The sequence below is a fragment of the Arachis hypogaea genome, chromosome 16 (assembly GCF_003086295.3).
Source record: "Arachis hypogaea cultivar Tifrunner chromosome 16, arahy.Tifrunner.gnm2.J5K5, whole genome shotgun sequence".
Taxonomy (NCBI): domain Eukaryota; kingdom Viridiplantae; phylum Streptophyta; class Magnoliopsida; order Fabales; family Fabaceae; genus Arachis; species Arachis hypogaea.
In genome coordinates this window covers 64152640-64166438 of record NC_092051.1, presented here as the reverse complement: position 1 = coordinate 64166438, position 13799 = coordinate 64152640, and the positions used below count along the sequence as shown (strand labels likewise).

Below are 13799 nucleotides of genomic sequence, written 5' to 3'. Positions count from 1 at the left end.
TGGCTTTAGTTCAAAATTGTTGGCATGGATGGTTGGCTTTTGAATGCTACTTCTACAGTTTCCTGGGTTTGGATTGATATAAGAGCCTAAAACTCTTCTATCCTCCCCAGCATGATTTGCTCGACCTCTTCCGCCATGGTTGTGAGCCTCTTCTTCATGATGGTTTTCCATGTTTTCTTCCATGTTTGGTTCAAAGTATTCCTCAAAGTGTTCCTCCTCTTCTTCAGCACCAACTACACGTTTGTCTCTTGCCTCCCTCCTTAATCTAAGGAAGGTTCTCTCACGTTCAGAATCAAAGGAAGTTGAAGCCCCGCTTCTTCTCCCTGTCATACAACCAACAAGTACAAGCAAAGAGAATAGGTGCAGAAAGTATATCTGTCAGAATTACTGTTAGTGTGAGTGATGCAATATATTAAACAGTTAGTGGGTTAGTGTGATGAAGTGTAAATAACAAAAAAAAAGTAGGAGGAAGGGAAGAAATTAACCAAAACAGGAAGTAAATAACTCAAACAAAAATTTAAATCAAACAAAAATAAAATGCTCAATCTAGTTATCCTCCAATCAATCATTGTTGATGCACAATCAATCCCCGGTAACGGCGCGATAAACTTAATGCACGGAAAACTTGTCTCATAACAAATTTCCTTCGGCAAGTGTACCGAATTTGTCGTCAAGTAAAAACTCACAATAGAGTGAGGTCGAATCCCACATGGATTGATTGATCAAGCAACTTTAATTAGAGGAATGTTCTAGTTGAGCGAATCAGAAATTTAGTTGAGAATTGCAGAAAATTAAATGGCGGGAAAGTAAATGGCAGAAAGTAAATTGCAGAATCTTAAATGGGAATGGGGGAATTGCTCATAAATGTAAATGACAGAAATTAAAGAGAATGGGTAAGATCAGAAATGGGGAGTTCATTGGGCTTAGGAGATGTTGCATTCTCCGGATCAATCTCATTTACATCTCTTCCTCAATCAATGCACTCATTGATCTCCTTGGCAATCTGAAGTGATTGAATTACAATTTCTTGTAATTGAATCTCTCAAATCTTGATCAATAGCCAATTCCTTGGTCAATTGCTCATGAGAAGAGATGAAGTATGGTCACTGATTATACCACATGCATTTACCAAACCAAGTATTGAGAGGATTATAGTCACATATCCATCCAAACCCAATTTGGTCCAGCATGAGAAAGCATTTCTAGCTTGATCTCTTCATTCCTCTTCCAAGGTTCAAAAGAGATCCAAGTATGAATAGTTTCTTTTCCAAGATCATTATCCAATTGGATGAAGATAGAAAGCTTTCAAGTAAAATCAAGAGAAAAGATAGAAGAAGAATAATGAAAACTAGTATTGATCCATCAAATTACAACAAAGCTCCCTAACCCAATGAAAGGGGTTTAGTTGTTCATAGCTCTAGAAAATGAAAACAAAGATGGAGAATACAAAATGAAAACTAGAAATGCAGAGAAAGTAAATACAGGAAGTAGTTTTATGCTATTTTCCAACTCCCAGAACTCCCAGAACTAATTCAAAGCTACTCCTATATATACTACTCTTCTCATCTTCTAGTTGGCTCTTCAAGTTTTGGTCCTTTGGATCTTGAGTTTGAAGCAGTTCTTTTCTTCATTTGGGCTTGGCTTTACTTGCAGAGAGAATGTGTGAAGTGGGCATAGACTTTAGCTCAGGGCGTTAGGGGTGTTAACGTTTAGGGAAAATATGAGTTCGAGAACGTTAGTGATAATCAACTTTCTCACTAATGTTCCTAAGTAAAAGCCACGTTAACTTCAACGTTAGTGGTACAAACGTTGCCACTAACGTTGCCTCTAGGTCCTTCGCACATGTTATTGGGGCTTAAATTTCCTAATAACGATGAAAAGCCCCCATTGCTCCTACGTTAGAGCCCACGTTAACTTAGTTAACGTGGCTCTTTAACGTGGGCTTGCCATCCTTCGAGAACGTTAGTGACACTCAACATTGTCACTAATGTTCCAATGTGCCCCCATGTCTCACGTTAGAGCCCACGTTAACTTAGTTAACGTGGCTCTTTAACGTGGCATTGCTTAGCCATCCCCAACGTTAGTGACAATGTTGAGTGTCACTAACGTTGGCTCATCTTTTACTCATCCACATTAGCTTCCACGTTAACTAAGTTAACGTGGGAGTTAACGTGGCTCATAGTGGCTTGTGTGGCTCCTTCCAACGTTAGTGACAATGTTGAGTGTCACTAACGTTGGCCATCACCTTCTTCTCTCACGTTAGCCTCCATGTTAACTAAGTTAACATGGAAGTTAACGTGGCTCCTTGGGGTTGTGTGGTTGCTTCCAACGTTAGTGACAATGTTGGGTGTCACTAACGTTGTCGACCACTCTTGCCTCTTCACGTTAGCTTCCACGTTAACCAAGTTAACGTGGGAGTTAACGTGGCATTGTGCACTTAGGCAAACGTTAGTGATAATGTTGTATGTCACTAACGTTTGCTTCCTTTCTCCCTTTTAACGTTAGAGGCCACGTTAACTAAGTTAACGTGGACTCTAACGTGGCCACTTGTGAGCATTGGCCAACGTTAGTGATAATGTTAAGTGTCACTAACGTTGGCTCAAATTCCCTTCTTCACATTAGAGTTCACGTTAACTTAGTTAACGTGACTCTTAACGTGGGTAATGATGGCTTCGAGAGCATTATTGGCAGTCACTTTTCTCATTAACTCTGCAAGTTACCTCCCATTCCTTGCTTCCTTTGGTCCTAAAATCAGGCAATAGAGTGCATCAAAGTTCTAGTCCAAGTCATGGGTAATGCAGCATACAATTTGTCACTAAACTCATGCAAAATCCTCATGAAATCATGTAAAATGCACAATGTATGCTTGAATCCAGGTGTAAGTGAATATCTACCCAAAACTAGCTTATTTCCTAAGAAAATGCATGAAACTACCCTAAAAACAGTAAAGAAAAGGTCAGTGAAACTTGCCAAAATGCCCTGGCATCAGTCCGCAGTGAAGGAAGACTCGTGAGTGCTCGGAAAGACATAATGGGACATGATCTGTGCCCATATGCGAGCCTCCAAGGTAAGTGCTGAAGCCGATATTCCCTTAGGGCGGGTACGATGGTATCCGTAGATTCAACGGCTACCAGGTAGTGCGATAACTCTAAGATCAGCTTTCCAGTCAAATTGGTACAGTTGGCGCTTGAGTGTGGCTTCTTGAAAGGCATCCAATCCTTTTGGAATAGGGGGAAGACCTAAAGCTTTTTGAATGGCCTCTTCTGTAATGGGGACTTGCTTCTGACGGACAAAGACAGACTGCAGGGTAGGCAGGTAGAAATTAGAGTAGAACTCAACTACCCAAGAAAGATTGACTTGTCTTGGTTGTCTCTGTAGGAAACCCATTGTCTTCATTCAATTTGTGGCTCAACAAAAGTAGCAATATTGGGCGGGAGGATAAGAAGGTGTTCGTTATTGTAGCTCCTTTCAGCCAGGATGGGGAACATCTGCTCACAGTAGCGATTGGGAAACCGCGTAGTGTCCTTTGCTTAAAAGGCTTTCTCCTTTTCATCAACCTTGATGATCCTCTTAACTCTTTTTGTTGAGGGCTTGACTGTAGTTGAAGAAGGCTCTGCCACTAGTGCTCTTTTAGTTCCTCTTCTTGCTAGGGGTTTGGGAGTAGCTTTCTCTTTTCCTTTCTTGGTCGCCATCCTGAAAAAGGGAAGAGAAAGTAAATTAAATTCAAAGAGATATATAGCAAGGAAGAGAACGGAAAAGGTGGTGATGGATGTACATTAGGAGGTAACTGACATTAACACACGCTCATGAGTACATATGAAAAGTCATCAATGGAAAATAGCTAGTGCATATAATGACAAGTGAATGCAAGGTGTTTATTGGCATGCCGGAAAAGGGCATGAGTAGCATAGATCAAGCATCACTTTGTAACAAACCATCACGTTTGTATTGACAATTAAATTTAATTAATACAATAGTAGAGGGAGTTTATGAAAAGCAAGCATTGAATAGTAGAATAGAATAATGTAGAGAAGTGCATAATGCCATATGGCTTTTTCACAAACACATAGCATGCATGGTGAATAAGGTATAGAAAGTATTATAGTGAACATGCAAGCAACTCTTTAAAGAAAATAATATATAATTGCCAAACAATTTGCAACAATCCACAAGCATATAATGAGGAATAATGACTCAAATAAAATTCTAACACCATGTAAAAAGGAAAGAAGAAGAAGGAAAATATGAATAATGCAAAGAAAAAGAAAAGAAAAGAAAATAAAATATAAAATAAGAAGAATGATAGAAAAGGAAAGAGGGAAGAAGAAAATAAAACCTTGTTAATGGAGGAGAAAGAGAGAGAGTGAAAGGTGAGATAGAAGGAAGAAGGGAGAAGGAAGAAATAAGGAGGGAAAAGAGAAATTAGGATTTGGAGAGGAGGAAGATAAGATATTTTGGCAATTAAGTTTGAGCTGTGCAGCGCAGGCAACGCGGCCGCGTGGGGCTTGCGTTCGCACGATTGCGCTTTAGTTCAGGTGACGCGGTCGCGTTGGTCACGCGGTCGCGTGACCCATGTTGTGCTTCTAGCGCGAGTGCAGCTTCGCGCTTGCACAACTCTCTGTTCGAATTGATATATTTGCCAAATTTGGGGTGACGCGATCGCGTGGGGCATGTGATCGTGTGAGTGGGCTTCAGAAGGGAAGGACGCGGACGCGTGGGCCATGCGTCTGCGAGGGTAGAAGTGTGCGTTCAGCACCAATCCAGCACCACTCTCGCACAATAATTTGTTGTGCACCCTTTTTACGTCGAAAATCAGGGCACGCGGCCGTGTAGGTCACGCGATCGCGTGGGAGGCCATTATGCCCATACGACGCGGACGCGTTAGCGACGCGGTCGCGTGGGTCGATTTGTGCCACTGGCACGCCTCCAGCCATGCTCTAGCGTGACTCTCTGTTCATTTTTATTTTTCTCCCATCTCCTTGCGACGCGGACGCATCGCTGATGCGGTCACGTCACGTGGACATTTTTTTTAAAAAAAATAAAAGTATACAAATGCAGATTGATGCGTGGAAAACTTGTCTCTCAACAAATCTCCCTTCGGCAAGTGTACCGAAGTTGTCGTCAAGTAAAAACTCACAATAGAGTGAGGTCGAATCCCACCGGGATTGATTGATCAAGCAACTTTAATTAGAAGAATGTTCTAGTTGAGCGAATCCAGAATTTGGGTTGAGAGTTGCAGAAAATAAAATGGCGGGAATGTAAATAACAGAAAAGTAAATGCTAGAATTAAAGGACTGGAAGTAAATGACTGAAAATAAATTGCAGAATTGTAAATGGGAATGGGGGATTTGCTCATAAAAGTAAATGACAGAAATTAAAGAGAATGGGTAAGATTAGAGATGGGGAGTTCATTGGGCTTAGGAGATGTTGCAATTCTCCGGATCAAGTTCATTTTCATCTCTTCCTCAATCAATGCACTCATTGATCTCCTTGGCAATCTTAAGTGATTGAATTGCAATTCCTTGCAATCTCTCAAATCTTGATCAATAGCCAATTCCTTGGTCAATTGCTCATGAGAAGAGATGAAGTATGGTCACTGATTATACCACATGCATTTTCCAAACCAAGTATTGAGAGGGTTACAGTCACATACCCATCCAAACCCAGTTTGGTCCAGCATGAGAAAGCATTTCTATCTTGATCTCTTCATTCCTCTTCCAAGGTTCAAAAGAGATCCAAGTTTGAATAGCTTCTCTTCCAAGATAACTACTCAATTGGATGAAGATCGAAAGCTTTCAAGTAAAATCAAGAGGAAAGATAGAAGAAGAACAATGAAAATTAGTATTGATCCATCAAATTACAACAGAGCTCCCTAACCCAATGAAAGGGGTTTAGTTGTTCATAGCTCTTGAAAATGAAAATAAAGATGGAGAATACATCATGAAACTAGAAATTGCAAAGAAAGTAAATACCGAGAGTAATTCCTCAGCCTCCAGAACTATTTTACAATTCAAAGCTACTCCTATATATACTACTCTTCTCAGCTTCTAGTTCACTCTTCAAGTCTTGGGCCTTTGGATCTTGAGTTTGAAGTAGTTCCTTTCTTTATTTGGGCTTGGCTTTACTTGCAGAGAGAAAGTACGGAGTGGGCAGAGACTTAAGCTCAGGGCGTAAGGAGTGTTAATCATTTAATGAAAGTCCAAGTTCGGGAACGTTAGTGACATTTAACATTGTCACTAACGTTCCAATGCACCCCTTTGCCTCACGTTAAAACCCACGTTAACTAGGTTAACGTGGCTTTAAACGTTGCCTTGTAAACCTTCGAGAACGTTAGTGACACTCAACATTGTCACTAATGTTCCAGTGTGCCCCTTCTTGCTTCACGTTAAAGCTCACGTTAACTGGGTTAACGTGGCTTCTAACATGGCCTTTGCCATCCTTCGAGAACGTTAGTGACACTCAACATTGTCACTAACGTTCCAATGTGCCCCTGGGTCTCTCGTTAGAGTCCACGTTAACTAGGTTAACGTGGCCTCTAACGTTGCCATCTTTAGCCATCCCAACGTTAGTGACAATGTTGAGTGTCACTAACGTTGGCTCATCCTTCGTTCCTCATCGTTAGCTTCCACGTTAACCCAGTTAACGTGGAAGTTAACGTGACTCTTGGGGGTAGTGTGGTTGCTTCAACGTTAGTGACAATGTTGAGTGTCACTAACGTTGTCGACAACTCTTCATCCTCTACGTTAGTTCCCACGATAACCAAGTTAACGTGGTACTTAGCACCGTCGGCCAACGTTAGTGACAATGTTGAGTGTCACTAACGTTGGCTTCTCTCCCTCCCCCTTAACGTTAGAGGCCACGTTAACTAGGTTAACGTGGCTTCTAACGTGGCTACTTATGAGTAAGTGCCAACGTTAGTGACAATGTTGAGTGTCACTAACGTTGGCTCAACTTCTTTTCTCCACGTTAGAGTTCATGTTAACTTGGTTAACGTGACTCTCTAACGTGGGCATTGATGTCTTTTTGAGAGTGTTATTGGCAATCACTTTTCTCATTAATCTTTGCAAGTTACCTCTCCTTTTCTTGCTTCTTTTTGGTCCTGAAACGAAGCAACAAAGTGCATCAAAGCTCTAGTCCAAGTCATGCGTAATGCAACATAATATTTGTCACTAAACTTATGCAAAATCCTCATGAAATCATGTAAAATGCACAATGTATGCTTGAGTCAAGGCATAAATGAATATTTACCCAAAACTAGCTTATTTCCTAAAGAAATGCATGAAACTATCCTAAAAACAGTAAAGAAAAGGTCAGTGAAACTGGCCAAAATGCCCTGGCATCACAACACCAAACTTAAAGATTGCTTGTCCCTAAGCAAGTACTGGAACAAGAGAATGATGAAATGAATATCCAGAGGAATGAGTCATCCTTGTGGAAGTCATATTACTAATTTTATGGTGGTTTCATGCATAGCAACTTAGGTTCATTCCATTACTGGCTTTCAGACCTTTATCCTGTCCCAAAACACCCACTTTGTTCATATCCCATGAGACTTTTATTCATTGATCCTTTTATTGTTATTACAAGGGTTGTTTGTGTTATTTAAGCTAAGTGCTCTGTAAGGGGGCAACTCTTTAAGATAAGCTTTCAGCCAACACTCCCGAACCAGTTGGTTCAAGGTGCTAGGTGTTGAGACACCCCTAAGGACTTACTCCCTCAAGCCTATCCCCCATACATACACACTACAGGCATTTAGTTTCTTTATTCTCTTTTCTTGAGACCTTGGTGTCCAGCACCTCTTTGGGTTACTAAGTGTTCTGTGGTGAAGGTTACTCTTGATAGTGGACTTTCAGCTGATAATCCCGAGTTAGTTAACCCAAGTTTCCAAGTGATAAGGCACCCCTAAGAGCTTATTCATCCAAGTAGATCCCTCACACAGGAGCACCACAGACACTTGCCTCAAGCTTAAAACCATTGATGCCTAGCCTTATTGCTTACTCTTTTTCTTTTGTTTTTCACTTCCATTGTTCTTTCCCTTTTTTCTTCTTAGGATCTTGTTATTAACTTAGTCTCATGGGTGTATCCAAAGCAAAGTATTCAGGATAGATAGTTGTCCTCCTAGCCTTGTGGTTGAACCAACTTAGCTAACTTATGACTACCCCAAAGATTCATGAATGCACTTCCACAATTTGAACTCCACTCTGGTCTTTTACAACTATACTCATTCTCTTTTTATTTGATTTAAAGGGACAAGCTTACAAGTAGGTTAAGTGATGGTGCAGTAACATAAAGACCGGAAATCATGTACCTATTCAGAAGGAAAAACTTAAAAGACAGAATTAAAAAAAAAAATTTAAACATAACATGGAAGCATGTTCTATTTCATACAAGATCTTCCTTATTTAAAGCATAGAAAAGATGAACTAAGAAGAACTCCACCACCTTTCATTCATGTGGATGTCCATGCTCCCATCCTTGTTTATCCTCATTGTGTCTCTCTTGAGTACTTGTACTTCCACTTCCTTTGCCTTTTCCAAGCAGCTTTCTCCAGAAACCACTATCTTCCATCTTCTTCTTGAGTGCCTCCTTTTGCTGTTTCACTTTTCTCTCTTCTTGTTCTACAAATTCTTTTTGAACTTCATCATATGCAAGGATGGCATAGTGTAGATGATGCATATTACTGGTCATGTAGTTCAACTCGGCTTGAGTGTTTACATAGAACTCCTCCCTATGTAGTTGCCTTCCTTCATTGAGTACACTGAACTCATTGAAAGTTTTCATTTGGGCTATCTGCCGCTGGTTGAGCTCTTGCAAGTGCTTCTCTTGAAGCTCTTGTCTTTCATTCACTTGGTTGATGGCTTGAGTGAGTTGAGAGTAGTGTTCCTGCTGCTGCTCCATTTGTTGTTTTTCCATGCTTCCTGTTGGTTAAGCCGGTTCAGTATTTGCTCTTGTCCTTCCATATGTCTCTGTCCTAAATCTTCAATGGCTCTTAGAAGGTGAGTCATATTCAAGTTGGCTGGGTCATGATACTCTTCTTGTTGATGTTCTTCCTGATGGTATTCCTCTTGATGAACTTCTTCCTGGGTCCTTTGCCTTCCTATATGTGGCCTTCTTAGTTGCTGAGCCGGTATGCTATACACCATTCGCTCGAGTGTGACTGGCCTCCCTGGGTTTACCCAGTCTGGGCTGCTGTCCTCAAATACTACCTTGGCCTTGTTGCACAAGCGGAAAATGGTGCTGGGGTACCAAAGTCTGGCTCCTGAGTTAGCTTTCTCAACTGACTCTTGAATCCCTTCGGCAATGAGCTCATGCACCTTGATTTCCCCACCTTATACTAAGCATTGTACCATAGTGGCTCGATTGATGTTAACCTCCAAATTGTTAGCAGCTGGTAGGATGGACCTCCTTACAAGCTCAAACCACCCTTTGGCTTCAGGGTGAAGGTCTCCCCTTTTTATGAATTTTGGTCTCCCATCTGAGTACCTCTCCCAGTCAGCGGCTATGACACAGATATCTGATGCTATATCTGAGAGCTCATCCTTATCGGGGCTTCTACTTATCCTTGCCTGATAACTCTCCTCATCAAAATGAGGTGATTTCAATTGAAGAGCTCTTGTGATGGCACTTGGGCTGAAGTCCACCTCCCTTCCTCTCACATAACTTTTGAAGGTTGGGCCTTGGGTCTTATCCTCTCTAACTGCATTTGCATAGAATTCTTTGATGAGGTTTCCATTGATCTTCCCCTCTGGACTGGTGAGCAATTGCCACCCCCTTTGTTCGATTTTTCTCCAAATCTGTGGTGATTCATTGGCATTGATTTGGAAGATTAATTCTGGCAATATCCTTCTAGCATTTATCCGCTCAAATTCATGCTCATGAAAGGCAGTCTTGAATCTCTTGTCATCAAAAGGAGCACTCTCCATAGGCCCCTTCCTCTTTTGCCTCTTTGAGCTTGATGATGCCATGACTTGAATTGTTGTTTGAGGGGGTTTGAGGCTTCGGATAGATGAAGAGAGGGTTGGTTAAAGCAATTTGTGATGAAGGGTTCAGTGTGCCAATAGAAGTGTGGAGAGTGGGGATTTGAATGTGAGGAGTGAGCATGTACTACGGTTCACTTATATAAGAAAATCATGAGTGGATGAAGGGTGTGGATTGCATGAATGTTTACTAGATGAACGGATGGGGTTGTGTATGAAGGGAAGACAAGGATCATCACTTTAATGAGAGTGATTGGTTCGGTCTTCAAGGTTCTTCTTTCTCCAATGTTGCATGGCAGCGTTTCCCCATGCGTTCCCTCTTGAGACATGTGTGTAGTGCTCTTCATTAAGTGGCGAAATCTCCCCCATTTAATTGTCCAATCAATCCCTTTCATGCTTCTTTTCTTTTCCTATAAAGATTCAAAATAAGGGAATTAATATATAAGAAAATTAAAACTCTACGGCTAGAATAACTTGAAAGAAAGGATTTGATTGTTTGTTTATGAATTTCAACTAACTAACTAGCTATTGGTGGTTCCTTATATGCATTTTGGTGGCACCATGGGGTGACACCAAACTTAGTTTGAAGCACTGTGATGAAAGTTTTGTGTTCAAAGCTCCCAAGACTAGCATACAACTTGGTTTGCTTTGAACACCAAACTTGTTCCTCACTATATTCTGCATAAGAAGATTTTCACCAATTTGTTTGTTAAGTTTGGATTGAAGCCCATAAAGATTGACTTATTCATTATCATCTGAAAGCATATAAAACATGGGTTACCTCCCATGAAGCGCTTCTTTGGCGTCACTAGCTTGACGTTTTTCCTTCATCATGGTGGTTGGTAGTGCTTAAAGTCCTCCCCTCTTGCTGTGGACTTGTATCCATTGGTTGGATCAATGATTTCCACATGTTCCAGGGAAAGAACTCTGTTGATAGTGAAGACCTTGGGTAATTGAGATGGCACAGTAGGGAGATTAGGGGAATATCTGGGAAGTAGGCTGAGACAACTCTATCCCCTGGAGAGAAGTCTTCCGTAGGGATCTTCTTGTTCCTCCATTTCCTTGGTACCTTCTTCTTTGTTTCTTTTGAGGTTGCTTTCCCCTTGGTGACCTCTTTTCTCCAAGGAGTTGTGATGCTGTCTTCACCTGCCTCTAGAGGTTTGGGTTCCTCCAATTTTTCCTTGAGTTGTGGCAGTTGCTGTTTTCCTTGTTTATCAATTGAGGGGGTTTCAGAATGAACTAGCTGTGCTTCAGTGCTTGTCTCCTCCTTCAGTGTCTCCTTATCGTTTATGCTGAGTTCCTTGTCCTCTTGATCTGTTTCTTGTGAGAAGTTGAAGACATTGAAGCTGAGTTGTTCATCATGAATTCTCAATATTAGCTCCCCTTTCTCTACATCGATAAGTGCTCTGGCTGTAGCTAGGAATGGTCTTCCCAATATGATTGGGTGAGTGTGACTTTCTTCCATGTCCAGAATGACAAAGTCTGTTGGGAGAAAGTACTTCCCAACCTTTAGCAACACATTTTCCACCACTCCTATTGCTTGCTTTTGAGTTTTGTTAGCCAGTCTGATAATGACATCTGTGGGCATTATCTCATTGATCTGCAGCCTCTTCACCAGGGATAAGGCAGTAAGTTGATGCTGGACCCTAAATCGCATAGTGCTCTGTCGAACATATTTTCACCTATGGCACAAGGTATATGAAAACTTCCTGGGTCTCTTCTTTTTGTAGGCAACTCAGGTTGAATAAGGGCACTGCATTCCTTGTTCATCACTATAGTCTGCCCTCCTTGAGTGAGCTTTTCCTGGGAAGAAGTTCCTTCATATATTTGATGAATGCAGGCATTTGTTGAATTGCCTTGATGAATGGTATGTTCACATGCAGAGATGCAAACAAGTCTAGGAACCTTGAGTATATTCTTTTTCCCACAACACCTTTGAGCAGTTGAGGGAATGGTGTATACAGCTTCAGGAGTTCTTGTTGTGAGATTTCTGGTTCTTTGTGATCTCTGTCCTCCTCCTTTGTTGAGTTGTCTTCAGGTTGTTTGCACATTTTTCCTTGCTTGTCTTCAATCTCTTGATCACTTGTAGTGACCATTTTGCAATCTTTCCATCTTACTTTCTTTGCTTCTCCCTTGGGGTTTTTCTCAGTGTCACTTGGGAAGCTATCAGTAGGTTTGGGAATCTTCTCAGCTAAGTATCCCACCTGGAATTCTAGCTTCCTAATGGTTTCTCCCTGGTTCTTAATATTGGCTCGCACCTCCTCTTTGAACACCTTATTTTCTTGAATCTCTTGGCTTATTCCTTCAAGTAAGGCTTCAATCTTAGAGAGCCTGTCATCAATTGATGAGTGGTTCGGAGCAGATGTGCTGTTTTGGTTTTGATAAGTATGTGGAGAAGTGTTGTTGTGGGGGTGTTGAGATGTCCTCTGGGTGAATTGTTGATGAGCTGCATTGTTGTTGGAGTTGTAACGTCTCTGGTCTTGGTTTTGATCTTGCCCACTTCCCCACCCAAAGTTCGGGTGATTTCTCCATCCAGGGTTGTAAGTCTTGGAGTATGGATCATAGTTTTTCCTTGGTGAATTCCCAATGTAGTTGGCTTGCTCCTGACTCCCTTTTGCTTCTTGGTTTAATCCTTCTTGTGTTGTTGATGAAGTGGAGATTGCTGCTACTTGGTTTATCTCCATCTTCTTGGTGAGGTCAGCCAGCTGCTGGGTAATGAGCTTGTTTTGGGCCAACAGAGCGTCTACATTGTTTAGCTCCATCACTCCTCTTGTGTTCCCTCTTTCGGAAGCATAGAAGTAGTCGTTTTCTACTACTGTTTCAATAACATCTATGGCTTCCTCAATGGTCTTCTTCTTGTTCAAGGACCCTCCAGATGAATGGTCTACTGCCTTCTTTGACTCATAAGAGAGCCCTTCATAGAAAATGTGCAGCTGGACCCATTCGTTGAACATGTCAGGTGGACACCTCCTTGTTAAGTCTTTGAACCTCTCCCATGCTTCATACAGAGTCTCACCATCCTGTTGCCTGAAGGTTTGGACCTCAGCTCTCAGCCTATTGATTCATTGAGGAGGGTAGAATCTTGCTAAAATTTGTTCACCACATCCTCCCAAGTTGTCAAGCTCTCCCTTGGGAAGGATTCCAGCCACTTGGCTGCCTTGACTCTGAGTGAGAAGGGAAATAAGAGTAATCTATAGGCGTCAGGATGAACACCATTAGATTTCACTGTGTCACATATTCTCAGGAAGGTGGTCAAATGTTAGTTGGGATCTTCTTGAACACCTCCTCCAAACGAACAGTTGTTCTGACAAGGGTGATGAGCTGTGGTTTAAGTTCAAAGTTGTTGGCATGGATTGTTGGTTTTTGGATGCTACTTCCACAATTGCCTGGGTTTGGATTAATGTAAGAGCCCAAAACTCTTCTATCCTCCCCAGCATGATTTGCTCCACCTCCTCTGCCATGGTTGTGAGTCTCTTCTTCATGATGATTTTCCATGTTTTCTTCCATGTTTGGTTCAAATTATTCCTCAAACTGTTCCTCTTCTTCTTCAGCACCAACTACTCGTTTTCCTTTTGCCTCCCTCCTTAGTCTAAGAAAGGTTCTCTCTGGTTCAGAATCAAAGGAAGTTGAAGCCCCGCTTCTTCTCCCTGTCATACAACCAACAAGTACAAGCAGAGAATATAGGTACAGATAGTATTTGTGTTAGAATTGATGTTTGTTATGGGTGATGCAATATATCAAACAGTTAGTGGGTTAGCAAACAGAATTGAAAATAACAAAGAAAACAAAAAGTAGAGGAGAAGGGAAAAGTTAACAAAAAGT

General features: G+C 41.4%; 1 non-coding gene across 1 annotated transcript; it reads left to right on the top strand.

Annotated features, from left to right (window-relative positions):
* The first annotated feature begins 12929 nt into the window (after nt 1–12929).
* Nucleotides 12930–13033, top strand: LOC112760243 (small nucleolar RNA R71). Its single transcript, XR_003180692.1, has one exon. It is a non-coding gene; the product is annotated as a small nucleolar RNA R71 (small nucleolar RNA).
* Nucleotides 13034–13799: the final 766 nt, after the last annotated feature.